The sequence below is a fragment of the Melozone crissalis genome, unplaced genomic scaffold (assembly GCF_028551555.1).
Source record: "Melozone crissalis strain CALT ecotype California unplaced genomic scaffold, PUWL_Pcris_2 ptg000106l_1, whole genome shotgun sequence".
In the NCBI taxonomy this organism is placed as follows: Eukaryota; Metazoa; Chordata; class Aves; order Passeriformes; family Passerellidae; genus Melozone; species Melozone crissalis.
The window spans coordinates 90,163-116,987 of NW_026535883.1; the positions used below are offsets into that span (position 1 = coordinate 90,163).

General features: G+C 48.0%; 1 protein-coding gene across 2 annotated transcripts in view; it reads left to right on the forward strand.

Moving 5' to 3' along the window:
• Window positions 1-2,076: 2,076 nt before the first annotated feature.
• Window positions 2,077-26,825, forward strand: part of EXTL3 (exostosin like glycosyltransferase 3) — a 150,477-nt gene continuing 125,728 nt past the window's right edge. Inside the window, exon 1 of one of the 2 annotated variants that reach the window (XM_054291807.1) lies at window positions 2,077-2,144. The gene's annotated coding sequence lies outside the window, so the exon portion shown is untranslated. Of the gene's footprint in view, window positions 2,145-23,220; window positions 23,532-26,825 lie in introns of those variants that run through there. The other variant, XM_054291806.1, reaches the window with a different exon arrangement.

Here is a 26,825-nt window from a genome sequence, read left to right on the forward strand (position 1 = left end):
GACAAACACCAGAAAAACAAAAGATTTCCTGGGATTTGAGGAAAACTTGCAGCCCTCCCCAAAATTTGGCCAAATGTTGATTGGGACAGGGACCCTGATTGTCCACAGAGTCACATCCCTGCCCTGGGAACAAACAGGAGCCTGTAGAAAGCCATCACAGGAATAGAGGAATTGGGTTGAAAAAGAAGCTTTTTGAGTCAGAACGAGCTACTGGCAGGGTCTGAAATGTCACTTCACGTCTGCAGCAGACACAAGGTGGCATCAGAAAGCCAAGTCCTTCCTGTGAGGCTTCTCTTGCCATGGAAGAGGAGAGGGATGAGTTCCAGGTGTGCACACACCTGGTTGCTGTGCCTCAGAGTCCTCAGCAATTCCCCCCTCCTGCCACAGGTGGATCTTTTCCAGGTCCTGTCCATCACCTGCAGTTGCTTCTCCTGTCAGAAAGCAATCCCAGGAATTACATTAGTGGGTCTTGGTGCAAAGCAGGAATGTGGATCAAGGCTTGTGAAGTCTCACTTTCAGAGTGGTATTTGGGCTTTAATCCCATTTTTGGGGTGATCCCACCGTGGCTGGGTGTAGGATCACCATCCCACTGGGATCACCATCCCACTGGGATCACCATCCCACTTTCCCCAGGGTTTTGCTGAGTTATTGGTTGCCCTCCGAGCAGGATCCCAGAGCTGGGCTCAGCAGAGCAGTGCTGACCCAGGGAGGTCAAAACACAAAGTCTCGTTAATATTCAGGTGATTCTGCCACAGAGCTGCATTAATTATCCACCCAAGATTAATTAATTACCCACCTGAGATGCATTAATTACCTTTCCAAGCTGCCTGGGCACAGAGGAGAGGAGGAGTGGGGCTGTGACCCAGAGTCCCCAAACCCACCCTGGCCCCACATCCTCCTGCAACACCCTCGGGTACATCCAGTCCATCAATCCATACATTTCCAATCTATACATTTCCAATCCATCAATCCATACATTTCCAGTCCATTGGTCCGTACATTTCCAGTCCCTCAATCCATACATTTCCAGTCCCTCAATCCATACATTTCCAGTCCATCAATCCATACATTTCTATCACTACAGACCACTCTGTTTGTGTGTCTGACAAGTTCTCACAAGGGGAATGCTCTGAACCTCGCACCTCCAGCCACGAGTTTCACCCCAAGAGCTGATGTGCCCCAACATCTGCCCCTTCCTCTCCAAACTAGGGCTTCCCATTTATGTTCCAGAGGTGGTTTGGGTTCTGCCCAGGAATGGGAGAAGAGAAGAGAAGAGAAGAGAAGAGAAGAGAAGAGAAGAGAAGAGAAGAGAAGAGAAGAGAAGAGAAGAGAAGATTCTGGAGAAATCTTAGAGCCTCTTCGAGTGCCTAAAGGGGCTCCAGGAGAGCTGGAGAGGGACTGAGGACAAGGGATGGAGGGACAGGACACAGGGAATGGCTTCCCACTGCCAGAGGGCAGGGATGGATGGGATTTTGGGAAGGAATTGTTGGCTGTGAGGGTGGGGAGGCCCTGGCACAGGGTTCCCAGAGAAGCTGTGGCTTCCCCTCCCTGTGGCCCTGGGAGTGTCCAAGGCCAGGCTGGATGGGGCTTGGAGCACCCTGGGATAGTGGGAGGTGTCCCTGCCCATGGCAGGGGGGTAGAATAATGTGATTTTTAAGGTCCCTTCAAAAGCAAAGCATTCTGGGATTCTAAGTTTTTACACAGGCACAAGCATGAATAAATAAATAAATAAATAAATTAAAAATATGCATACCAGATATCCATAAAATTACATACATATATATATGAATATATAAAATTTATATATATATAAATTTTGTATATTCATATATATATGTATGTAATATATATATGACATCCATATATATATGCATGTATATATCACACGTATACATTCATAGCCATACAGCGATACACATTTATACCCTCACGCTATCAGAACCCCAAATCACCCTGCGGGTCCCCCCGCGCCCCTTCCCCCCTGAGGGGACCCCGCGGGCGGGAAGCGCCACCAGAGGGCACCGCGCCCCCATTTTTGGGCGCCGCTTCCCAGAATGCAGCGAGTGGGGCCGGGGGCTCCGCACGCCGGGCTGCGGCCGCGGGGACAGCGCGGAGCTCCGCGGGCAGCGCGGCCCCTCCGCCAGGTAAGCGCCGCTCCGCGGCACGCTTCGGGCGGCACGGTGTTATTTCATTTCATTCTATGGTATGTTATTTTATTGGATTTATTTGCTGTTGTTTATTTAATTTTAGTTTATTGGTTTCGCTTTTATTTATTTTTTTTCATTTATTTGAATATTTTATTTATTAATTTTATTCTACTTTACAATTACTCCCCGCCCCACAGGAGGGGCGCCCCGGACCCACCCGGGGAGCAGCAGCAGCCCCTCCCGGGCTGGGTCCCTCTTGGAGGGGACCCATCCTCCTCCTCCTCCTCCTTTCCCCTCCCTATCCCGGGATGGAGATGTCCGGGGGCTGAGCGTGTCCCTGCGGCTGGGGGTGTTTGGGGACTGGGGTTTTTTCAGTGGGATGAACCCTGAAAGCTGCTTTCTTGGAGGGGGGAGTGGGCTTTTATCCAGGCCCCCAAAGTTGGGGGAAACTCGCGCCGGTGGCCCCGGGGTAGCAGCGGCTCCGCTCCCGCTGCGCCGGGATGGTGCAACATAAATTCGGTTTAATGTGACGGCTGCGATGAACAGCGGGCGGGGGCTGCTCTGCCCCCGTGAAAGTTGCGTTCGAGTTTGGCAGTTTGGGCCATGGGGAACATTGGAGGCTTTGGGAGGGTTTCTGTGGAGCAAGGAGCAATCCCTGCAGGAGGGGAGGCGGGAATGGTCAGAGGGGAGGCGAGCGGTGCCCGGGAGCAGAGGAATGGGTTTGGCTGCCCTTAAAGAGGAATCTCGGCAGCGCCGGGGTCGTGGAACCTTCATGGTTCAGCTACGGCCGCGTTAACTCCGTGTCTGGGATGTGAACCAGAGCAGAGCAAAAGGACTTGGAGAAGTCAGGATGCTCTGGTCCCTTGGATCTCGGGGTGCTCAGGACTCGCCATCTCTCTGGAGTTGTGTTCTGAGCTGGTTAAAAACCTGGTTTGCACGAAAGCTCCCAGACAGAGCAGCATGAAAGAAATTTCTCCTGAGCTAGCGAGGGAAGTTGGACCCGAGCTAAAGCAAATAAACTTGAATTTCATCATGCTGGGGCTGGGTTTCTTTGTGTTCCGCTTTGCTGTGGGCAGCCCGGGCTTCCCACAGCCCCGTCCAACCTTCACCTTCAAATGTGCCTCAGTGGCCGAGCAAAGAAACTTCTGCTCTTTCGTGCAAACCGCGCTCCCCGCGGACCCTGCTCTGTCCTCTGCCTCCCTCGGGCTTTTCTCGGTGTGTTTCTCGCCTGGCTTGCTGCAGGAAGGGGCTTTGCAGCTTTCTGCTCCAGGCTGAGATGCCGCAGACGTGGAGAGTGCGAGCATGGCTGACCTGGCAGGGCTGTGCGTCAGCCGGAGCGCTGCGCTCCGCTCCGCCCGGGGATGCGCCGGCTCCGCGGGCAGCGCGGCTCAGCAGGGGAGGGAAAGGTGCTGACAAGGAGGGGAAATGGGAAATCTTATCCCTGCTGAAAGCAGAAGGTGCTGAGGTGATTCTCTGCCTGTCCCCATTGCTGCAGACCTGGCCAGGTCTGGGCACAGGAGCCCAGCTGTGTCCCAGTGACCCTGGGAATGTGGCTGCCCAAAACTGAGGGGATTTCAGGGGTGGAGGTGCTGGTACACATCATGTTAGCAGACTATAAATGGACAATTTTATCCCTGCTAAAAGCAGAAGGTGCTGAGGTGTTTCTCTGCCCGTCCCCATTGCTGCAGACCTGGCCAGATTTGGGTGCTGGAGCCCAGCTGTGTCCCCGTGATCCTGTCCAAAGGAGGAGCTGAGGGGATTTCAGGGGTGGAGGTGCAGGTACACATCATTGTTAGCAGACTATAAATGGGTAATTTTATTCCTGTTGAAAGCAGAAGGTGCTGAGGTGTTTCTCTGCCCATTCCCATTGCTGCAGATGGGGCCAGGTCTGGCTGCTGGAGTGTCCCAGTGACCCTGGGACAGTGGCTGTCCAAAACTGAGGGGATTTCAGGGGTGGAGATGCTGGTACACATCATTGTTAGGAGACTATAAATGGTCCCAGAGAAACCCTGGGGTAAGAGCTTTCTCCCTGCTGGGAGAGGCTGTGCAGTCCCAGCAATGCAGGATGGGCACTGTGTGTGCTGGAGTGAGGAGGAGATGCAGTCCAGTGCCATCAGAGATGGGGAAATGGGGTATTAGCAGGGAAAAAAATAATTTAAAAATCAAAATTAAATGATGTGTTGTGGCCTGTGTGCTTTTTAAAATAAATAAGGGAGGATGCAGGCCTGTTGATCCCATAGCAAAGGCCTGGGGGAACCTGTGGCTTCTCTGCTGCCCTGCCAGCGCAGAATTTACTGGTGAGACATAAAATCCCTGTAATTCATTAAATGCATTCCATCCTCTCACAAGAAAACAGATTAAATGTAGGTGCTGATGTCTCAAGTGCCTGTGAAATGCTGTTACATCGGCAGAGAGGGAAGATTTTGACACATTGCACAGGTTCCATCCATTAGTCATAATATTTCCACAGCGTGCCACACGTGCACTCACATTTTTGTGTAAATGGTGCATGGGAAGGAAATTCAGAGGTGACACAAGAAAATGTGGAGAAACTCAGGCGGGTTTTTCGCTGCAGGACCCTTTGTCATCCATGAGGGACCTCCATTTGTGGCTGCTTTCTTTTTTCTGATCCATTTTTGGCTGCTTTGTACCAGTCTCCCTGCTTTGGAGGGAGGGAGGGAGGATGGAAATGTTGCAATTCCCGTTGAAGAGTTTGACATTTTGTAGCAGATAAAGCCAAATGCAGACAGTTGCTTCGGTTTGGCTCCTTTTTGCTGAGTTGAAGGGGAGGCAGGATGGGATTCAGGGTGGAGGTGGAGAAGGGAGGTGGCATGTACATCCCTCATGTCACAGTGGCATCCAGCTCTGGTGTTTTTAGCAGGCATACATCTCTGGGAACAGGCTCTTTCCAACTGGTTTTGTGCCCAGAAACTTGAATCACTCATATCCAGCAAAAACATGAAGGTGAGGGAACATCTGCTCCCATATCACTGACGTCAGTTTTTGTGGCAGCTGGGATTTGGTCACTGGGCATCCCAAAAATGATTTTGTGACTGTTGGGTGAGCTGGAACTGAAGGTTCACAACTGTTTCCTTTATTTCTTCTATTTCTCTGTCTCCCTTGGGAATGAGAAAGGGTTTCCAGTCCCATGTCAGCGTTGGTTTTTGTTGTATCTATAGCTGGTCTCTGGTGGGTTCTGGAAGCAGCTGCCTGGAAATGGTCAAGCAGAACTTTTGTGGCTCTTGTAGCAGGACCAGGAGAGGTCCTGGTGGTCCTTCAGATGCCCGAGGTTGTCAGATGGATGTTCACACCTGCTGACTGCTCCCAACCAGGGATGGCTCTTTCCAGATGTGCCATTTTTTGGGTTTCTTCCCCCAAAATCCCCTGGATTTTCCACAACTGGGATGTGCAGTTGCAGAAGGAGATGGAGCTGCTCTCTGGGCTGTGTGTCAGATCCCTGCCCTTTCTCTATTCCCTTGGAAAAATCAGAGAGTTTTCTAAGGAATGTGGCCCAGGGATGCTTTTTCCTTCAGAATTAGTCTGAACTTGCCCAGTTCAGCTGCAAAACCCTCAGCTGCTTGCATGGGCCACTCTTTAAAAACAAAGGCACTAAAAAAACTATTATTTTCCCAAAAAATAGCTTTGGTGGCTGTGACAGTCACTGAGTCACATTCCTGGTGTTTAAATGACGGCTTTGTTCCTATTAGTTAATAAGGCAACTATTATGATAGGAAATTACCAGGAAATTGTTAAACTAATTAATTCAATTAATAGGAAATGTTAACGAGCATCTGCCCTTCTCTGGGGCTGCCTGTGGCTGATCTCTGTACGAGCCTGTGTCCACTGCAGATATCAGGGGGAGCTGGGGGGCCCAGTTTGGCCACGGGGCTCCACAAGGGGACCACGTGCTGCCAGCCAAGCGGCTGCCGTGGCAAGGGGAGCATCCAGCTCTCAGCAGGCAGCAAAGCCAGGCTCGCCTGTGGCTCAGCTGGCTGGGAGGTGGGAGCGTGTCCTGGTGCCAAAGAGGAGAAACTCCTTAGTTCTGAAATAGGGCAGGAGGAGGAATCGCTGCCAGCGATGCACAGGGGCTGGAAGGAGGCAAAAAGGGTGATGAAAATCACTCATCAGCCCTGATGCATCTCCAGCGTGGCCTTGGGAACAGATCCACCTTCAGATGGTTTCAAAATGGTAAAAAATCTGATGTTCCTGGCTGCCTTGAGTGCCACTGCCCTCATGTGCTGTGATCCTGTCCCAGACTTCCATTGAGTCCTGGCTCTGGCCTAGGTTTGCCAATCTGAGATTTCTTCCAAGAAAAATCAGAAAACTCTGAAAATTTCAAACAGAAGCCCAAGCAATTCTTTCTCTTGCAGCTTTCATTTCACAGTTCACCTCCCTTTCTGGCTGCAATTCCTGCTGGGGCTTCTGGCTTCCCAGAGAAAGGGTAAAAAAAGAAAAAAGAAAGCAGGCATTTAATAATAGATCAAAAATGAGATTATGCAGTAAGTCAGCCCTCCCCTTCCCAAAATGCAACCAAAGAAATTGCAAATCACCTTGAAAAAGGAAAGGAAAACAGTGTAGATCAAACCCAATGTTAAGTATGGATGAGTTGTTTATATTTTATTTAATGGCTGTGTGCTGTCCTAGAGCAGCCACCCTCCCCTGAATTCCTGTTTGTGATTAATTAAACAGTAGAGATGAACTGGGATGGGGCAAATTCAGTGGATCTCCAAATGGGAATGCACAGGTTGACTGTTTGCTGTAGTTGGAGGCAGCTCCTAAAAACCTGGAGGTTTGATGAGAGGCTCCTTGTCCATCCCTGATGACTTTGGAGCAGTTCTGACCACGTTTGGTGCAGCTCTGGGGTCACCGAGGGAACCCAAGGGGCTTTGTGCCAAACGAGTGGGTGCCAGGAGAAGGGCCATGATGGAGGGAAGAGGTGATTATTAATCATGGCTAATTAGTCACCAGCCAGGCTAGGCTGCCCTGGGAAGCTGGGCAAGCCCCAGCCTGGGCCAGCGCTCAGCCAAGGCTTGATGAGACACAACTTCCCTGGAGAGGAGGCTCAGCCCTGGCGCTGGGCATCGAGGCTCTCAACCCCAGGCCTGTTCTTGTCTGCTGTGAATCCTCTGGCTCTTTCAGCTTTGGGTTTGGTGGGGCCAAATGTGGGAGGGAGGGAGCTGAGATGGGCCTGTGGGCAGTGTCTCCTGCTGGCTCATCCCAGAGGTCTCAGAGCCAGCGTGGATGGCGTGTGTGCCAGGAGTGCCGGCTCTGGTGGGCCGGGCTGGGAGGAGCTGCCAGGGAAAGGCTCTGGCTCTTGCACGGTGGCTCCACCAGGACAGCAGATGACCTTGAACCCCTCTGAGGTCCTGTTTGCACCCTTGATGAGTGAAATATCAAGAGGACACGAGGCACAGAGAGTCCTCTCCCATGTCATCCTTGTCCAACATGGATAACCCATCCTGGCTCATGCCATGAGGATGAACCTCCACACAAGACCACGTTGGAGGGGCTTGGAGCAACCTGGTCTAGTGAGAGGTGTCTCTGTCCATGGCACGGGGTTGGAATGAGATGGACTTTTAAGCTCCCCTTGTACACAAGCCACTACACATTTGTATGGTTTGCTGTGAATCCTCTGGCTCTTTCAGCTTTGGGTTTGGTGGGGCCATTGCCACAGGCCACGTGGGAGGGAGGGAGCTGAGATGGGCCTGTGGGCAGTGTCTCCTGCTGGCTCATCCCAGAGGTCTCAGAGCCAGCGTGGATGGTGTGTGTGCCAGGAGTGCCGGCTCTGGTGGGCCGGGCTGGGAGGAGCTGCCAGGGGAAGGCTCTGGCTCTTGCACGGTGGCTCCAGCAGGACAGCAGAGAACCTTCAGCCTGACCCCCCTGAGGTCCTGTTTGCACCACTGATGAGTAAAATATCAAGAGGGACACGAGGCACAGAGAGTCCTCTTCCATATTATCCTTGTCCAACATGGATAACCCATCCTGGCTCATGCCATGAGGATGAACCTCCACACAAGACCATGTTGGAGCAACCTGGTCTAGTGAAAGGTGTCTCTGTCCATGGCAGGGGTTTGGAATGAGATGAACTTTTAGTTCCCTTCCAACAGAAGCCACTACACGTTTGTATGATTCTGTAAATGTATATCAATTTTCTTTCTTGCTAAATCACCCACTTTGAAGCACAGAAGGTGCCACAGCCCCTCTCTGTGAGAAGAAGAGGCTGAGGAGCCACATCCATCACAGCTGTGGTGGTGAAGGCAGGGCAAGGAGAGAACAGGAGCAGCGAATCCCATGCTGGGTTTGGCACATGGGGCTGGGAATGTTCACCAAGGGCTGCCAGAGCACCAGATGAGGCAGAAGTTGCTGGAAATCACCACTCCCATGTGTGATTAGCATCCTCCAAGGTGTTCATTCATCTTCCTTGTCACTCTCTTGGTCTCAGCTTTCTACTTGTAGAGTTGGAGAAGAATCTGTTTCATCACCTGCTGGGCTGCTGCTCTTCTTGTTTATTCCCCAGAAGGAAGAAAATTAGATGTGCCAGAGATGAAACTTTAAAAAAATAAATCCAGACTTTGGAAACAATCACTTGGAGGTAGAATGAGCCTCAACAAGAAAATATTTGTCTTCCACCTTTTTCTGAGACTGGCTGGGATTAAAGTGCAGGGGGAAGACGGGGCAAGGTTTACTTTCTTTTAATTTCAAATATATTCCGAAAACAGAGCAGTTGGAATTCCCTTTTTTCCTTGAAGTTGCTTTGCCAAGTTTGGGTGGAGAAACCCAGCTGAAAGCCTTGCCTTGGTGGATGTGGGATGGAGGCAGGAACACATTTATTTTCTTTATTTACCTATTTTTACCAGTGAGGCCCTGGGGCAAACAGCAAAGCCGTGGCATGCAGGCAGCAGGAGCACTTTTCCCTCCCAATCCCTTTTCCCAGCACCAACAAGATCAGCACTGAAGATACACAATTGAGTCAGCAATGCAGATGCCATCAAATGTCTGCTTCATTCCAGAGCATGAATCAGAGCAGTGTCAGAGCCCCAGATCTGCATCTCCTGATAAGAGTGCAGTTACCTCTGAGGGAACCAAACACGGTCAAATCCCATTATCCTGCCTCTTGCAAGCCCCTATAACTCACTGGGACCAGCAGTGCTGACTTTAATGCAAATTCTGCTGCAGCACGTGCAGACTGCTAATTTTTAAATTTTTAAAATTTTTTTAAATCCTGGAGCCAAAAATGTTGTGGGTTTATTATCTGTTTGTATTGGATGGGACCAGCATGGCTATATGTACATATATATGTATGTGAATATATAAATGTGAGTATTTTCTGGAGCACAAGCTGTCTGTGTTAAGCCCTGTTAGACCAGTAAGAGCAGCCTGTGCCACCAGTCCAGGTGCTGGTTGCTCATTCTATGTCGTTTTCCAGTGTATGGTGTCCTTGGAGAAAAAATGGATTCACTTCATTTGACTCTCCAACCATGCTTTTACCTCCAAAACCATCTTAATTTCAAGGTTTAAAGTCTTTCCCTTTCAGTTTGCTGTGGGAATCACATGAAGAATGAAACCCTTTACGCCCAGAAGTTCTCTGCCTCTCCCCTGCAGGACTTTCCCATGCCCAGCTCTGTGACAGGCCAGCTCAGTGACAGAGTTTCCTGCTATTGTTCCACGGGGACAGCTGCTGGCACCCTCACAAGGGTTATGTGTGGTCACTGCCTTTTGCATCATTGCCTCTTTTCTCCTGGTCCCAGGGCTCCAGCTGTGTTCTGTTCCTGCTGCAGTCCCCATTCTGCACCTGGCCTGAGAAGCCTCAGTGGGATGGAAGGAGGGCCTGCAGCAGTGCAGTTTATGTCCCCTAAAAATGCAGTTTATATCCCCTAAAAACAGACACGACACTGAAATTTTGCTAAAATCTGTCTGGATTGCCCCCAAGGGACATGTGGAGCTGTTTAAAAGACATTTATGCCACTGTGGTGGTGGTGGAGGCAGAGAAGGATAATTTTCACCTCAGATTCCACTTTGAGGGGCTTGTTTGTTCCTTGGGGTTTTTCTGCCCCAGAGACTACAGAAGTTGAGGGGATAAAAAGCACTTCTGTGGTTTTCCATCTGTAGATTTGAGGGAAAATGAGTTCAAATCCACCATCTTGAGCTACATCATCAATCTCACTGCAGAAACATGGAGCCTAGACATTAATAATTAGGAGCTTGCACAATAAAGGACTGGAATATTTCACAAATGACACACCAGCTTTGGATCCAGCTGATGCTGTGCAGAGATCTGTGTGAAAGTTCTGTGCAGCCAAGGTGCAGAAGTTTTTGCTCCCATTTATGCCTCTTGAAGAAGAAGAAGATGGGAAGGAAAAATCAGATTGTATCCCCAAAGTATTCACTAAAGCTCAAGTATGGGAGTTTTAATGTTTCTCTCTATTAGAAAGTGTTTGTATGTGCTGAAAGAAAATTATGCCAATTAATAGTTATCCTTTCCCAGCTTCCCACGTCTTGAAATCACTCCAGTGCAGCCAAGCTGCTTCCTATCAAACTTCACAAAAAAAGAAAGGATCTGCTGGGCTGTGACTGAACATGAGCAACATTACTCCCCAGGGGTTTGTGTCCCTGAGGTTTGAGGGCTGCAGGAAAAGGGCTGTGAGATGACAAATGGAACTCCACAGTTGTTCATTCATGCTCCAGCAAAGCTTTGGTTTGGGTTGTAGATATTTCCCAGCCACGAGGCTGAAATCTCAGCAGCTCTAATGTGAATATTCTTCACCTTTTTTTTTTTGTTAATGCAGTTTGGAGTAATTGGAGGGCTGGTGATGTTTTGAGCAATTTATCCACCTGGGAAATGATGACCTTGGATTTATTCAATCAAATATTATCAAGATTAAGAGTGCAAATAGCTGAGCTTGTCAGTCACAAGGAATTGTGTTGCAGCCTGGGCTCAAATCCATCACCTGAAACCAGGGGACTCTGGCAGGATATTCTTCATTCATCAGCAAGAGGCATCACAGCAAGATCATTTCACTGTAATTCATCAATTTATCAGGCTACTCAATTAAGTGGGGGCTGGAGAGAGGATAAAGGGAATAATTCTGTCTGTTCTAATGAATCTTCGACCACCTGAGGACTTTTTTGCTCCTTGCTCTTCCGTGTTTCATGTTGCCCTTGAAGGCCTTGTTAAAAGGAAAGCATAATCACAATGGTGGTGCAGAGAGACTTAAAGAATTAAAAGGATTGATGAATTAGAGCTTTTGCTCTACCTGATTGTCACTGACCTGGGCCTGACAACCACAATCTGAAGAAAACCCTGGAGAATCTTGGGTGGACTTATGGAAGAAAATGACTGAAGTGAAACTTTGTGCAGCCTGGAGTAAAGGGATGGACCTTTAGGTCCATCTGAGCTCTGTTCTTCTGTGTCTGTGGTGCAACCCCAAGCTTGTTGGTGAAGCATTTTAATGGGAGTGTGGTGCAACCTCTGAGTGCTGGGAGGGTCCTGGCTGCCATCAGCTGCCCTGGGACATTGGCAGTGTCATTCTGCTGCTGGCTGATGCCAAAAATCTGGGCTGGTGGTTTCTTTATCAGTGTGGTATTTTAGACATTTGGCCAAGTTCATCCAAACAGATTTTTCTGCATGGTTACACCTAAATCTCTAGGTTGTTTCACTGCTTGGGATCTCTGCTCAGATCTGTGACACAAAACCCAGCATCTGCGTTGTTTTGTTACAAAATGAGCCCCGGTCTCACCCAATCACCCCAACAACTTCTGAACCTGTCAGTCTGTTTCAGGCAAGCCTGACGAAGAGGCGCTGGGCTGAAGGGTAATGAAGGTTGTGTAAGTTCATGAAAAACTGGCGTGAGGGATAGCCCAGGTACTCACAGAGCCTCGGGGCGGGGAGGAGCTCCAGCTGGATACCAGACAGTCCTCAGGTGGGAGGGAAGGAGGGAAATCTTCCAGCTGTTCACAGGATCCACCAACAGGAGCCAGAGCGGGGCCCTTCGCTGCCCTATCACAGCTTGGGTCCGTGGATGCCCATCTCTATTTGCAATAAAACTGGATTTCATGCAGTTTACATGCAGTGGCAGTTTGGGCAGAAGTAGCCCGGAGTGAGGTGTAGCTGCTCCTCTGCTTTCTGCAGAAACACAGCAAAAGGCTTGAGCAAGCCCAGGCACTCCGGATCAGGAAAGCATTTCCTCCTACCTGGGTTTCTCACGTGTTTTGTTGTTTTCTTTCAACAAAAGCAAAAGAAAGGGAGAATTCATTTGAATTTAATGCTAAAATATCTCAAAAAAGATGAAGCAAAAGGAACTGTTAGAAAGAGGGATAGGTGAAGATTAAAACCACTTTATTTCTCTCGTTGTCCCTTGTACAGTCATTATACATATACATAGCCTGATCTCGTGCTAAACAGGAAAATAAATTGTAAAGGAGACAATACAAATCAGGATGAAAGGGGAAATAAAAAAAGAGCCTGAGTCAGGTCTGCTCTGCTTATCTGAGCCGAGGGGGAGCCTGCCTGGTGCTCCTGACAGATTTTTTCAGGCAAGATAATGCATTGGGTTGATGACAGTTTATGAGATAGACTTCGAGGGGTATGAAAATTGCTGGTAGGTACTTGAATGGCTCTGACTGCACGGAGTGAATTGGAGTCGAGGCGCAACAATTTCCCTAAAGCTGTGCAGATTAACATAAAAATACCAAGGAAGTCCAATCTTTGAATTTTTATCTGCTTCAGCTCGAGAGAGTCAAATAGGGGCATTACAGAAGTGCCATCCATTTGAATCGATTGTCACCGCAGCTTTTGTGGAAAGGCTGCATCTGGGCTTATTGATAACGTTGTTGAGGTGCTTAGAAACACAAGTGTGTTGGGTTTGTTTTCCCTTTAGTAACTTATTCTTGTTTCTGGCATTTTGTTAAGATATTTTTTAGTTCTCCTCTGGAGATCTCCGCTGAGCTGAGCATTGGTAACAGAGATGCTCTGTGCATCTTTTCTCCAAGAGTTTGCCATAAACCTGAATCTGTTTCAAAGCTTTCTTGTAAATTTTAAGGTAATTTTATTTGCTGGAGGAAAAACCGAGATGAAGGAGAGAATCTAAGAATTGTGATTTACCAACCTTTTAGTGAGGAGGCTTAGCTAGGTGCTTTTATTCCTTATTTAAACCATATAAGCTGAAATGCAAGTTTAGTGGCCAGAACCTCCTGTTGGTCTCCATTGTAGCATCACTTCACCCATTTTACTTCTCCTGCTCTGCTGTTCCCTGCCTGCACAAAGATACAAAATCAGCTTCACACACATTACAGAAGTAACTTCAGATGTGAAGTTTCAGGTTTGGGGACAAATGTTGTAGGCTGTAGATGTGTCCTGCTGTCAAAGAAACACGAGGCAAATTCCACCTACTGAGGGGGCTGTGTCACTGGGAGCCTCGTGCTCCTCTGGTTTCAAAAATTGCTTTTTAGGAGCTGTGGCCAATGACTTCACCGTTTTGCCTTTGTTCTCATCTTTATAAACAGTTCCTGCACCTAAGGAGGTGGTTGTGAGAATTAGTCACTGGCTTTAGAGCTCTTTGAAGACTGCAAGTGGTAGATTACAGCTCAGTGTTTATTAATGCCATGGCTTAATGTGATGAGAACGTTTCCCAGCCCAGCTGGTTGCAGTGAGGGCTTTACCTCACTGATCTCCCCCAGCTGTGCCAGCTGTGCCCCCCATTACCTGGCCCATCTCACCTGATCCATGGGCTGCAGCAGCAGCAGGAGCCTTCCCTCTCCACACTCCCCCAGCAGGTTCTGCTTCCCCTGGCATCCTGCCACAGCACAAGCCAAGTTTAAATCTGGTTCTGTGTTTTTGGCTTCGTTCCTTCAAAATGTTTTCAATTTTCTTGGCTTTAACCGATCCCAGTGGCATCTTTTTATGATGCACTTTATTCTACTGCTTCAAGTGCAATAACACTCCTAAAGTTCAGTCTATTTTTAATTACCAAAAAAAAAAAAAAAAAAAAGGCAGAGTATAGCATTGTTCTTTCACTGGAAGTGGGAGAAAGGGAGGATTTTTCTTCATCTTTACATTTGATTGGATTTAAATCTCTATGTATGTAGTGGTTTTTGCTGTAATTGGAAGGGCAGATGGTTGTTTGCTCTTGCACTCTTGGGAGCCAATAGTGGTATTGATTAAACAAAAACATTGCCACGTGTTGGGGGATCTCAGAGTGCTTCAGGACTGGTGAATGAAGATTTGGACAATGTTATCACTTTCTCTGCTTTCCTCTCTGATGAGGAAGCTGAAGAAACTTTGTAAGGCTGACACTGAGGTAATGCTTGCTGGGACTGCTCCTGACCTGTAGCAGTGCATGTGCACAGCTGGGTCAAACCCTCCCCACAGCAGCTGCAGGAGAGATTCCCATGTTTATTCTCCAGCCTGCCCCTCTCCCTGAGCTCTGTTTGGCTGCTCTTGCACCAGGAAAATCCTCCTTGCCTGTGGCTGCTGTGGTGGTGTCAGCCCAAGAGTTTCTGCAGTTCCTGTGCAGGCATGGATTTGTGGGGAGAGAAAAAAGGATGGGAGGAGGACAGTGGCTGTGTTTGGGTTGTGTGAGTGTCCTCTCCTTGACAGGTAGGTTAAAGAAAATGTTTAGCCAAGTGGTTTTTGCCACTTTTCATTTTACTTGCGCATCAGCTCTTCCTTTGCATGAGAATAGAAATTAATTTTGTTTCAAGTTCTAGAAACCTGAAGACATGCTGAATAGGTAGAAGTTTGTTCTATTTATAGGTTGGAGAATTTCTTTGTACAACAAACCAGTTTGTTTTAATTTAAACTATGTATTCAGCATATTTAGCTTAATTTTATTTAACTACAAGTTCTTTTCATTGTTTTTTAAATTTGTGAAATAAACCCAAAGTACAATGAAAAAGTCAGACTAGTCATTAAGAAACTTCATTTACCATTTTTAACATCAAATGTGTTGACTTGCATAGTTTATTAATTTTTACAGATGCCCAACTGTAAAAATAGGACAGCTTGGCAGTTCAGGCAAAGGCCTGATTTATGAAGACATATGCCTTTGTTGTTCTCCACAAGCAAAAATCAGCCTTTCATTAAAAAAAAAAAAAACCAAAAATGCAAAGCTAGAGAGTTTAAATCAATCAGAATTGAAGTATTTTGCTCCTGTTTTGCATCAATAAATCCTGCATTAATGGCAGAAAAGGCAGGATGGTTGAAGAAGGATTGGCAGGCAAGTTAGCAATAGTGTTCCTCATGAACTGGTCCCAAGCCTGGTGTTAATCCAGGTATTGACTAATGATAGAACAGAAATTAATGGGATTTGGAGGTGTCATCAAAAGAGGAAAACCAGGAGATCCCAGGAGAAGAATGACTGACTTTGGGACCATTTGTCTGTAAGCAAATGTGAGTTCTTGTAATGCAAACTCTGAGAGAAAGCTGGGGGTTCTGTGTGGGCATTGGGATGTATTCATCAACCACAGGATAATTCTGATGTCCTGATGATAAAAATATGTCTGGGATCACATTTGTCACCTGAATTATTCCCACTGGTGACAAAGAAATGTGAATGCCACTGCAAGAGGTTTTAGTGAGGCATGGCTTAAAATGCATTCTGCATTCCTTGTCCATAGGAGAGATTGATTCCAGCTGGAAAAGGAGCAGCTGAGGGCATCTGCTGGAAATGATCTGGAGAACAGGAATCTGGCTCCCAAAATGATTAAAGGAACCTGGATGGTGATGTGGTGACAAAAAAAGGCAGAGAAAAATTAGATTCCTCCTCTATAAATACACTGGTGTAAATACCAGAGAGGGAGAAGAGTTATTTAAGTTAAATGACAATTCTGGCACAAGAACAAAAGGCTCTGAAAAAGTTTAGGCTGGAAAAGAGCAGAATAGCTTCAAACCCAGGGAGGTGCTTGAAGAGCCTTCTAATGGGAATTGTATAAAGGGCTAAAAACCTGATTGCTGTGAAGATGGAGCCTGATAAATGTATTAATGGGATTATGCAATGTGCTTGGCTTCAGTATTAAGGGATCAGACTCTGGATTTCCGGTCCTGCGCTTTTGCAAATACACTTAAGAATCCTGCAGGTATGAAAAAAACCATGGAAGGTTTACATTTTAAGAAATATTTTCATTCTGATTCAGCTTGCAGTGGATTTTGCTGTTTCAAATGCTTTAATAACTGAATTGGGTGAAGTGTGGGAAGGAGGAAGTACCTTCTGAGCTGGGAAAAAGCAGCAGCTGCCACCTGCTTCCTCAGTTTAGTGGTCAGCTTTGGCAGCAGGCCTGTGCTACTTAGATATCTATTTTTTAAAATTTAAAGCCTTTTGTATAGTAAAGTTAGGCCTTGAAATAGATTGTGCTCAAAACACTGACAATTATTTATTGTTATTTATCATTGTAGGGTGCTTTTTAAAGAACCCGCAGCACTTAAGGCACACGAGTGTTTATTATCGATCCCGGCGTTCTCGTTATTGATCCCCGTTTTCCCCATTTACAAATAGTCCCCAGATTTCTGGTTGCTTTACTAAAATCCCAATAAATAAGACTTTAGTGCCTTTTTGTCAGGAGGCCATGGTTATTTTATCAAAGACAGGTGCCAGGCTGTTTTAGCACGGTGTAACTTAGATTTCATGGGCACTTTGTGCTCGGGGTTTCCATGCTTTTTATGTTCCGATTCAGCTCAGTTCTCCAGTGTTGTCTGCCATTGTTGTCCCCACCCTCTGTTCTTAGGGATGTTCTGCCTGGAGGTCTCTGTGATTGCAGAGGGACACTGGAAATTTGGGATGTCTGTGGTTATAGGAGAGTTTCAGAGGCATTTTCAGACGTGGCTGTGGGATGTCAGAGCTCACCATCCCTTCACCCCTGTGCTCTCCTCACTCAGCAGCAGCATCTCTATTCAGCCTGGGGGCTTGACCCTGACTATCTCCCATCTCCAGCGTGTTCTCCTCACTGCCCACATGTGCTTCTTATTCACTTTCTCCATTCAGGATGTAAATGGCAGATGGTTTTTTTCTTTTTTGGTTTCAAGGTCTTCCCATCGGAGCCTTTCAGCCATTCAGCCTCTCAAACTAGTTTGCTTAATTATCTCAACTTTTTGAAACTGAAAACCTTGAAGACCTGCTTTTATTTTGCTTAAACTGAGTCAATTTGTGGAAAACAGGCTTGAATTGAGTGATCACAAGTGGCTTTTATTCCAGCATCCTCACTGTTTGCCAAAAGCCTCCCTCAGAATCACCTCTGGTTTGCTCAGAGCCTGTTTTGTTCTGAGGTCTGTTGGCTCTTACATCCCAGATTTACAGGGCCCCACTGTTGGTATTTGTTCTTCTTTCTATATCTGCAATTTAAGACTCCCTTATCAGCCAGTTCCTCAGAGTATTTCTTTTTCTCTCTAGCCATTTTTAAAAGCTCTCTGCACACATCCAAACCCAGTGGTGGGGTCTCCAGTGAACCTCTAGCACAATCCCAGCAGACAGCCTTTTACAGCCTTTTCCCAAAGTGACTCTAATGCACAACGATCGTTTTATGCCTGCTATCGCCTTGGATTTTTAGCAAACACAGATGATTCACTCAGCTCACAGAAAGAACCATGGAACAATGTCCCAAAAGATTATTTCAATGGAGTTTGGGGAGTGGATTTGGGGTGACCATGGGTAGTGTGCAGGCTGAAAGTCTGATTTTGAGGGTGGGTGTTTTCCCCAGCCACCTGCAGAAGTATTTCCCAGCTGCCTTTACTACAGGATGATGATAATTTCTAACAGATTGTTTTCCTGACAAGGAAGAATTATCCCTGGTTTACATTTTGGGAGAAATGGAACAGCTGGCTCAAACACACAGGTCTGTGTGAGCAGAGTCTGTGCTCCCCCAGTTGTCTCAAGGACTCTCAGCAATCTGGCAGCCTGTCAGGGCCCCTCAAATTGGGTGGACTCGAGGGTGAGCTGAAGTGCTGGAGCATCACAGCCTCGAGTCTGGTGCAACAAAGGACACGCTGAAAACGATGCTTTTGTACTTTACCCAACTCTTGGTTTGCAATCACTTTTAATTTAATTTTAGACAGTGCTGAGTGCTTAATTAAAAAAAAAAAAAAAAGTGCTTTTGGTAGAGAAGAGTGTAATGCCTGAGCTATGCCACAGTTACAATGTGTAGGTGTTTGGGGATTGTGTTATAGATAAGCAAAATGATTGTTTCTTTTTAACTTCTGCTTAAACACAGTTCAAATGATGGAATATTTAGTAGAGCAGAATAAGCTGATGCCTGGCAGCTCTTTCATACCAGTGGTTACCAGATGTGCCTGTATTTAGAACCCCACCATCTGTTCCAGGGTGGAGGTTGGGGCTAGTGTAGGTATTTGGATGTTCTTCTTCCTTGGGTATCTCTGGAAAACTTCAAAGCATCTGTGCTGAGATGAAGGGGAAGCATGGTTAGCTGTAATACTCCAGGAATTCAAGGGAATTTTCCAGAAATGCAGCTGCTTCCTGAGTGCAGCAGGGTTTGGAGGGGGAAGGAGCCTTGAGGAGAGAGGCAGTGCTGGCATTTTGTGCCATTGCTCAGCTATTGCCAAGGTCCAGGTGGAGTTTTGTTTGGCTGTCACCAGGCTGGGCTGCTGCTTCCTGCTCTGGATTCCATCTTCCCTAAGAGTCCATGCAATTTCCAGGAGTATTGCAAGATGGAAGTTTCTTAATGGGATTTTAAGAATTATTTCTGTAAGTAAGTTCTATTTAGATATGTTTTAGATAATTTCTTTTGATGCTGGATTGGTGTAGAATTACTGTGAGCTGTTACAGAGCAAGGGGAGGGAAATCTGCTCTACCTTTACCCTCTCCCACCATGTCCAGCTCCCCCAAACCAGGAGTGATCCATCACACTGAAATTAATTTTTGGTCATTTTGGGGATGGGGAAAAACATATTTTAATCAACAAACTACTTGGGAAAAATACTCACCTAGTACTGGTAACAGCCTTTGGCTGACAGTGATCTGGGAAGGAGGGAAAGCTACATGTGTCTGTATCCATCCAGAATCTCATGGTTTATTTGTCACCACTGTCTTAATCTCTCAGAACTTAAAGAATTGTTGCTGAAATAGGAAAATGAGCCTTTTAGAAAGCTGCTTGTGAAGAAAAGAACTCAGAGTGGTTATGAATGGTTTTATAAAAAAGGCATTGTGGCAATGGGGTCAGAACAAGATTTTTAAGGTCCCTTCCAACCCATACCACTATGTGATTCTGTGATAATACAATCATTTAATTAATTTATCTAGAATGTTTGTCCCTAATCAAGCATGTGGCAGTACAATTCAACATACTGAGAGTGTGATCCATAATATTCCACCCAAACAAAAGCTTCTACTCCATTTCTTGCCCAATGATTCTTCTTTTACAAAGCCAGGTGAGATAAATCCAGTTACTGTGCCCTCATTAAAAAGGGAACAGGCATTTCTTTTCCTCATCCCATTTAAGCACCAGGCAGTGTCCTCCAGCATCTTGCCAAAAGCTTCCACTACTTTTATAAGCTTATTTTCTTTTGCTGTCAGGAGCTGGTTCCTCTGTGCAGGATGCTGCCAGTTCATTGTGTTTGCTCTTTGGATCCCAGCTGGGGCTGCGCTGGGCCCAAAGCAGAATTAGGATTGGGGAGGGAAGGGTCTGTGTGTCCGTTCCTGTGCTGACTTTTCCTTTCCTGCTCCTGCCAGGAGATCCTGCTCCTGGCTGTTTCATTTCATGTTCAGCCCTTGCCATGCTTTATGGCCGGCAGTGGGGTGCATTTCACAATACTCCTCGTGCCCATGGGGTCTTCAAAGGGCTTTATTTAACTGTACTGAGATGCCTTTACCTACCACTGAAATGCAGCTACTCAAGCTGCAAAGCCTGGCAGCTGCTCCAACAGCAGGAGCACGACCAGGCCACTGCTTTTTTGTCATAAAGCAAGAGAAGAAGAAAAAAAATTCCATATCCATTAAAAAACTGCAGGGAAAATGTAAATTGTCAGAATATAATTACCTAAACTGGAGTTTGGCCAGCATTCCAGATTAACATTTCCTCTCGTGAAGCCCTGGGATACCTGATGGCCAAAAGCAGTCGGGAGTCTCAGCAGGATTAAAAACTGAGCTTTGCTGTGGAGTTGCTCCGCAGTGGCTGAGAGATGCAGATAATCTATTTAGCACCTACAGCACCCTGGGGCTAAAAAGTGGCTGAATCGTCTGAAATCCGATAGGAGTGTCTGAGGTTAAGAGTGCGGTCTGAAAACATTCCATGGAACTTGTAAAACCCGCAGATGGTCCGACCTTGGTGCCGTCTGCTGTGGAAAATGAGGAGAGAGAGATGAAAAAAGATGTACCAAAAAGATTGCAGCGGGGAAAAGATGGAAGCTCAGGGTCCTCCCTGCCACCGTTGTTCCATGTTTTTCTGGGGTTTATTTCAGGCCATGGAAGTGTGCCATGGAAATGTGCATTTGCTGGCTCTGAAACTCCTGAATACCTGCCTGCAGTGACTCAATGGAATTTAGAGCAGATTGGAGACACCGGGATTCAAGCCATGCTCAGGAGGAAGTGGGGTGAGGAAGAGGGAATGTGGAGGGGGAAAGGAAAAGAGGGGAAGTGGGGACCATTTACAAGGAGAGGACACAAAGGTGTGATGGCATTCACTGTGTTCAGCTGCAGCTGCCAAGTGCAGAGTAACTTGAAAGGCAATAAATATAAGGGAGATTCACAGCCTGAAATGATACAGAGGTGTCTAAAGAAGTTCTGTCAGCAGAATCCCACTCTGGTTTGGGTTGGAGGGGACCTTTAAGCTCCTCCAGTGCCACCCCCTGCCATGGGCAGGGACAGCTTCCACCATCTCAGGTTGCTCCAAGCTCCATCTCCAACTTGGACATTTCTAGGGATGGGGCAGCCACAGCTTCTCTGGGAATTCTATTCCAGGGCCTCACCACCCTCACAGGGAAGAATTTATTCCTAAAAGTTGAACAGAAGGCCAAGATCTAAACTGTGGCTGCTTTTTAGGTGGCTTTGCTTTACATTTGCATGTTTCCTAGGATTAGTGTTTTCAGTCCTCCACCCTGTCAGCTTCAACTCAAGGTCACAATGGAGTTTCCAAGTCTCTAACAGGATTGGCAGTGTGAATTGAGTCTGTACCTTTGGGAAAACAGGTTTGGAAGCTGATAGGAGTGAAAGGCTTTTCCTTGCCAGGAAAGTGTCCAGCAACTTTACTGGCAACTTATTTTCTTATTTAAATAATTATTAATCATAGATTATAGACCCTGCCCTTAAGGATCCATTTCTGATGTGGAAATTTTACATCTATATGAGAAATAAAAGCCCAGATGGCAGGAAAGGTGGGAAATGAGGGTATTTGAATACAGTAATTTTTCTTTTGGGATAAGCAGAAGGCAGAGGAGCAGTGGATTTTTCACTTGGTAGAAGGGAAGCTAAAAACTCCTCTTAAAAACCAATTCCTGTAAGAGGAAGAAGGGGAAACACACAGAGAAAGGGGATTAAATCTGAAGGTGTCTCTGTCAGTATAATCTGTAATAGCCTTGATAGTGCTTCCTGAAAGGGAGACCTGCCACACTGACTACTGATCCTGACAGCTTTTCTTTTGGGAGATGGGAGAAGAATTGTTCTCCTGAGTTATCCCTGAAGTGATTCTCCACTGGTATTTCTTCCTCAGTGAGGACCTGAAGGGAATAAGGGAATGATTGTCCCCCTGTTTCTTCCTGCAGAGCTCCAAGTAGATCAGGGTGGAATACAAAACCCCTGAGCCGTGGCACGGTGGGAACAGATGTGTGTGGTAGGACAACGTGGGTGTGTTCAGTGATTTGAATGTTAATTTAGCCTTTCTACTGTGCCACAGTCATAGTCTTTTTTAAATTTTTGTCCTGATAAAATATAAAAAGTATTGTTTCTCCTTTGAACCTGCAGTACCTATTCCTGCCCTTCGGTACAGCGCGTTCCCTGTGGCGAGATTGGATTTTTTTATTGTTTATCAAAGGGCAGATCTGTGCCCCCGCCTCACCCCTCGTTGGTTTTTCATCTCAGAATAAAAGTTAGTTTCTCCTTGCATTCTTTACACATGTGTAAATGACTGTTAAAAAGTGCAGAGTGATGGGAAAGTGGTTTTTCGCCGCTTTGAAGTGCTCATGTTTTATTAAAACTGAGATTCTTGGAGCTTTTTGGCCAGAAACACACCACCCTCTTTACTCCTGGATAAACCCCCATTTCTTCCTGTGAAAAACTCTCTAATTCCCCCAAAGTTGTCATATTGTGTGTTTTGGTGTGGGATTTGATTGCCATAGATACAAATGCCTTTCATGGAACTCCTAATACATAAAATTAGAATGCACGAACAGAGGACTGGACCTGTGCGACGTGGTTTGGTTGTGAGAAGACGCTGGCAGTGTTACTTGCCTTTCCCCCCTTCCTTTATTTCTTCATTGCCTTTTTCCCCCTCTTTTGCTTCAGTTACCATCTGTTGCATGCTATGTTTGGTACTTGCTTCTTTCTACACAGCTCCTCTGACTTCACAACATTTAACCACTGATGCTATTCACGCCAACCCTCCAGCGTGGATCTGGATGTTATTTTGTAACAAACTCCAAACCATAGTGATATTTTAGTATCTGCTGATCAGTTTCCCACAACACAGTTGTTTTCCTAACCCCTTTTACCAGGAGACACCTGGACGTCTCTCAGCGGTCCAGTGGCAACTATTGTGTCCACATCACTATAGGGCTGAGGCATGATGGAGCTCCATGGCAGCATCCTTACGGAGTTCTTGGGGGATACAAAGCACTGCATGGACTGTCTGATCTCCAGGGGGACACTCTGACAAGGTTTTAGGGGACACACAGAGCTGCTTGCCCACAGGGCCGGGCTGCGGCTGACCCTTGGAGGCAGCATCGCCCCCTGCCAACATGGCGGCTCCTCCATGAGGGGAGCGGAGGGTGTGAGGGACGGGGGGGGCGCGCCCGCCTTTTCGGCGGGAAAACGCTCCCGGGCTCAGCGCGCGTGCGCAGTGGCGAGAGCCGAGCTGAGGGAAGCTTCGGCTGTTCCCGGCAGGTTCCGGAGACGAGTGTCTCGCTGCTCCCCGCCCTCAACCCTTCGGGTATCTCCGCCCCCGCTTCGCCTATCTCCGCCCCCGCTTCGCCTATCGCCGCCTCTCTTCGTTAAGTTCCGCCGCCACTTCGGCAACTTCCGCCGGTTCGGTCGGAAATGGCCGAAGACGTGCGAGACCCAGCGGTTTAAGGGGAGAAGACCGGCCGGCTTCTCGGAATAAACCAACTGTGTCCGGCCCGTGGGGGGGGGGAGCAGGGGAGGGCGGACGGAGCGGGAAGACGAGGCAGCGGCTATGGCTCCCCCCCCAGCCACTCGCGGCTCCGCCGGGAGGGCGAAGTGAGGGCGCCGAGAGGTAGGAGCGGACCGTACCACGCGCGGGGAGAGGGGGAGGAAGGTGGGAGAGCGGTAACACCCCCCCCGGAACCCCCCCGCGGCAGCCCGTGGGGCCGGGGAAGGCGGGAATGGTACAGTCCGGGGGAAGCCCCCTGGAGCGGCGGTGTGGGGGGGGGCTCGGCTGGGGCGTCCCTGAGGGGCTGGAGGGGGGCGCGGGGTCCCTGAGGGCCGGGGGAGCTCTGAGCGGGGGTCCTTCAAGGCTGGGGGGACTGCGAGAGAGGTCCCTCAAGGCTGGGTGAGCCGTGATCGGGGATCCCTGAGCGGTGGAGGGAGCTGTGAGCGGGGATCCTTCAGGGCTGGGGGGGCTGCGAGCGAGGATCCTTCAGTGCTGGGGGCAAGGTGGGGAGAGGTTCCTGAGAGCTGGGGGGTTTGTGAGGGGAGTCCCTCAGGAATGGGAGTTTGTGAGGGGGTCGTTCAGGAATGGAGGTTTGTGAGGGGGTCGTTCAGGAATGGAGGGGGGTCTCTCAGGGATGGAGGTTTGTGAGGGGGTCCCTTAGGGATGGAGGTTTGTGACGGGGTCGTTCAGGAATGGAGGTTTGTGAGGGGGGGGGTCTCTCAGGGCTGGGGGCACGGTGAGGGGGGTCTCTCAGGGCTAGGAATTTGTGAGGGGCGTCGCTCAGGGATGGAGGTTTGTGAGGGGGTCCCTCGGTGATGGGGGTTTATGAGGGGAGTCCCTCAAATATGGAGGTTTGTGAGGGGGGTCCCTCAGGGATGGGGGTTTATCAGGGGGTCCCTCAGGGCTGAGGGTTTGTCAGGGGGTCGCTCAGGGATGGAGGTTTGTGAGGGGGTCCCTTAGGGCTGGGGGTTTGTGAGGGGGTCCCTCAGGGCTGGGAGTTTGTGAGGGGGTCCCTCAGGGCTGGGGGCACAGTGTGGGAGCTCCCTCAGGGCTGGGGGTTCCTTTAGGGCTGGTGAGGCTGTGAGGAGAGTCCCTCAGCTCACAGCATGAGAAGCATCGTGGGGATGTCACACTGCAAGGGGGGCCCCTGCAAGGCTGGGATAGCCCCTCAGGGCTGATGGGCTGTGAGAGTCCCTCACAGCATGAGGGGCACTGTGGGGGTCTCACAGAATGAGGGACACTATGGAGGGGTCCCCACAAGCCTGGGGACCCTCATGGTGGTGCCCAGGTGCTGCTGACAGGCTCCAGCTTTCCTGCCTGTCCTCCCTCCTGCATCCAGCAAGGATCCTGAGACCTTCTTGTCCCGCCTGTGGATCCCCAGCGTTTCAGGGACCGTCACATCCACCCTGGCCAGTGCAGCCCCATTTCTCCCACTCTGAGTTGTGCTCCCTGTGGTTCTTGCTGGGGTTCTGCCTTGTGAGCTGCTGAGGACAGCAGGGACGAGGCTGCCCTGGCTCTGGGCTTCCTAGCGTGGCTGGTATTGCGCTCCTGTGAGTTATTTACTAAAGTTGAGGTCCATGTTATTATTTTTTCCCACACGATGTCCCTTCCTGCTCAAAAAACATCGGGGTCTTTACCAAAAATTTTACCTGTGTGGTGATAATACCTTAATGCTGACAGGCTAATGCCCTGTTATGCTGGTCCAAACCCAAACAACTTGGAGCCTGAAGGGGCTGGAAATGGTTCAAATGGCATTAAGGATTCACAGAGATGCTGAGAAGCACTTTAGATAAGCTGTTCTGTTGCTGTGTGTGTGTTAAAATCCAAGCACTGACCACTTTCTGACCTCTTGTTGCTTTTATGTGAGTCTGATAGACCGCGTGCGTTGATACCGTGATATGATAACTTGAAAGTGCCTGGGTTTCTTGTGCTGCCAGCCTCACATGTGTGTGAAGAAGATTAAGTAACTTTGTTTCCTGAGAGGAGTGTCACATGCAGGTGATTATCTGAGATATTTCTGTTCTCATGGAGAAATCTCTGATATCCGAGATAGTAACATCTTGGAACGTGGGTTGGCGGCTTTTATCAAGTACTGAGTAATCTTAAACTCGTTTCTATGCAGAAATAGCAGCAGAAATGAACCACAGTCTGATTATGTGGTGATGGGGAGAGAGATTCATCTCCCCCTGACAAATCCCTTAACTTCACTTACCATCTGAGATCCCAGTTGTTATCATGCAGTGTTATCTGTGCCCACTCAGGCCTTTGGGATGCCTCTGCTTTTCCATTTGTCCTTCCAGAAATGGAACTTTGCATGGGTTCAGCTGGGCGTTCAGGGATTCTGGAGCTGGGATAATTGCCTGCCTTCATTGAGCAGATTTTTCCGGCAGCTCAGCTGTGGTACAGACAGTTCTTGAACTTCTTGATGTTGTGTTGCAAAAGGGAAGTCCAGAGCAGTTTTCTGGAATCCTCTGATTTTTCAAGTGGGGACTGTTAGCTCTCGTGTTTGTTTACACGTGAGGATGGATTTTGGCAGTTGTCAAGTCAGAGCAAAAGCAGCAAATGCTGGGAACAAGTAAAACATGATTGTTGAATTGCCTTCACTTAGGCTGGGTCTCAATGGCAAAATTGGAGGTTTGTTTGTGTGCTGTTCAGATGGCCTGGGAAAGATATCATCATCATCATCTTCATCTTTATCATCTTCCCTTGAATATTTGTGCATCTCTGGGACTGTTTAGCTAATGAGTTGATGTTGTTGATGCATTCCCAAGTTTTGTTTGCTTATGGGGAGCCAGAGCCCTTCCTGAGCCTGCTTCCCACAGCTATTAATTCTGGAAATGCCACGACACCTTCAGCTTAAATTTTTAGTGTCTCTCCCCTTCTGGCTGTGTATATTTTATGTTTATTTGTTGTTTTTCCCTTCCGGTCTCTGTTGCCTGATTATTTCTCCTTGCTTTTTGACTCCTGTCACCTCTCCCAGTTGCCTTGCCTGTTTTCCCAGGGCATTTCTCCTGCTGCCCACAGTAATGTTTTCACCAGGCTGGGAACTGCAGCTCCCCACAGCTGTTACCTGTTTGATGCCAAGATCACGGCGGCCCTTTGTGAATTGCTTCCTGCTCCAGAGACAATTCTTCTGCTTTGGAGACCCCACAGGAGCAGTGAACTGGAAGGGAGCTCATGGTCATTGGCTCCTGTCTCATCACCAGAGATTTTTCCTCCAATCTGTGCTAAATACCTTTATTTTTGTGAGAAGGAGCAGACTGTGAACATTTTGAAGCAGCTCCTAACTGGGATTTTAAGTCAGGGTGGAATATTTGGTGTTACTCTTAGTGAGCAAAACCCCCAACAAGCAAAATAAGCAGAGTTTTCTTGTCAGGGAACACCTGAAAGTGCTGCTCACTGGGGCTTGTCGTGCTT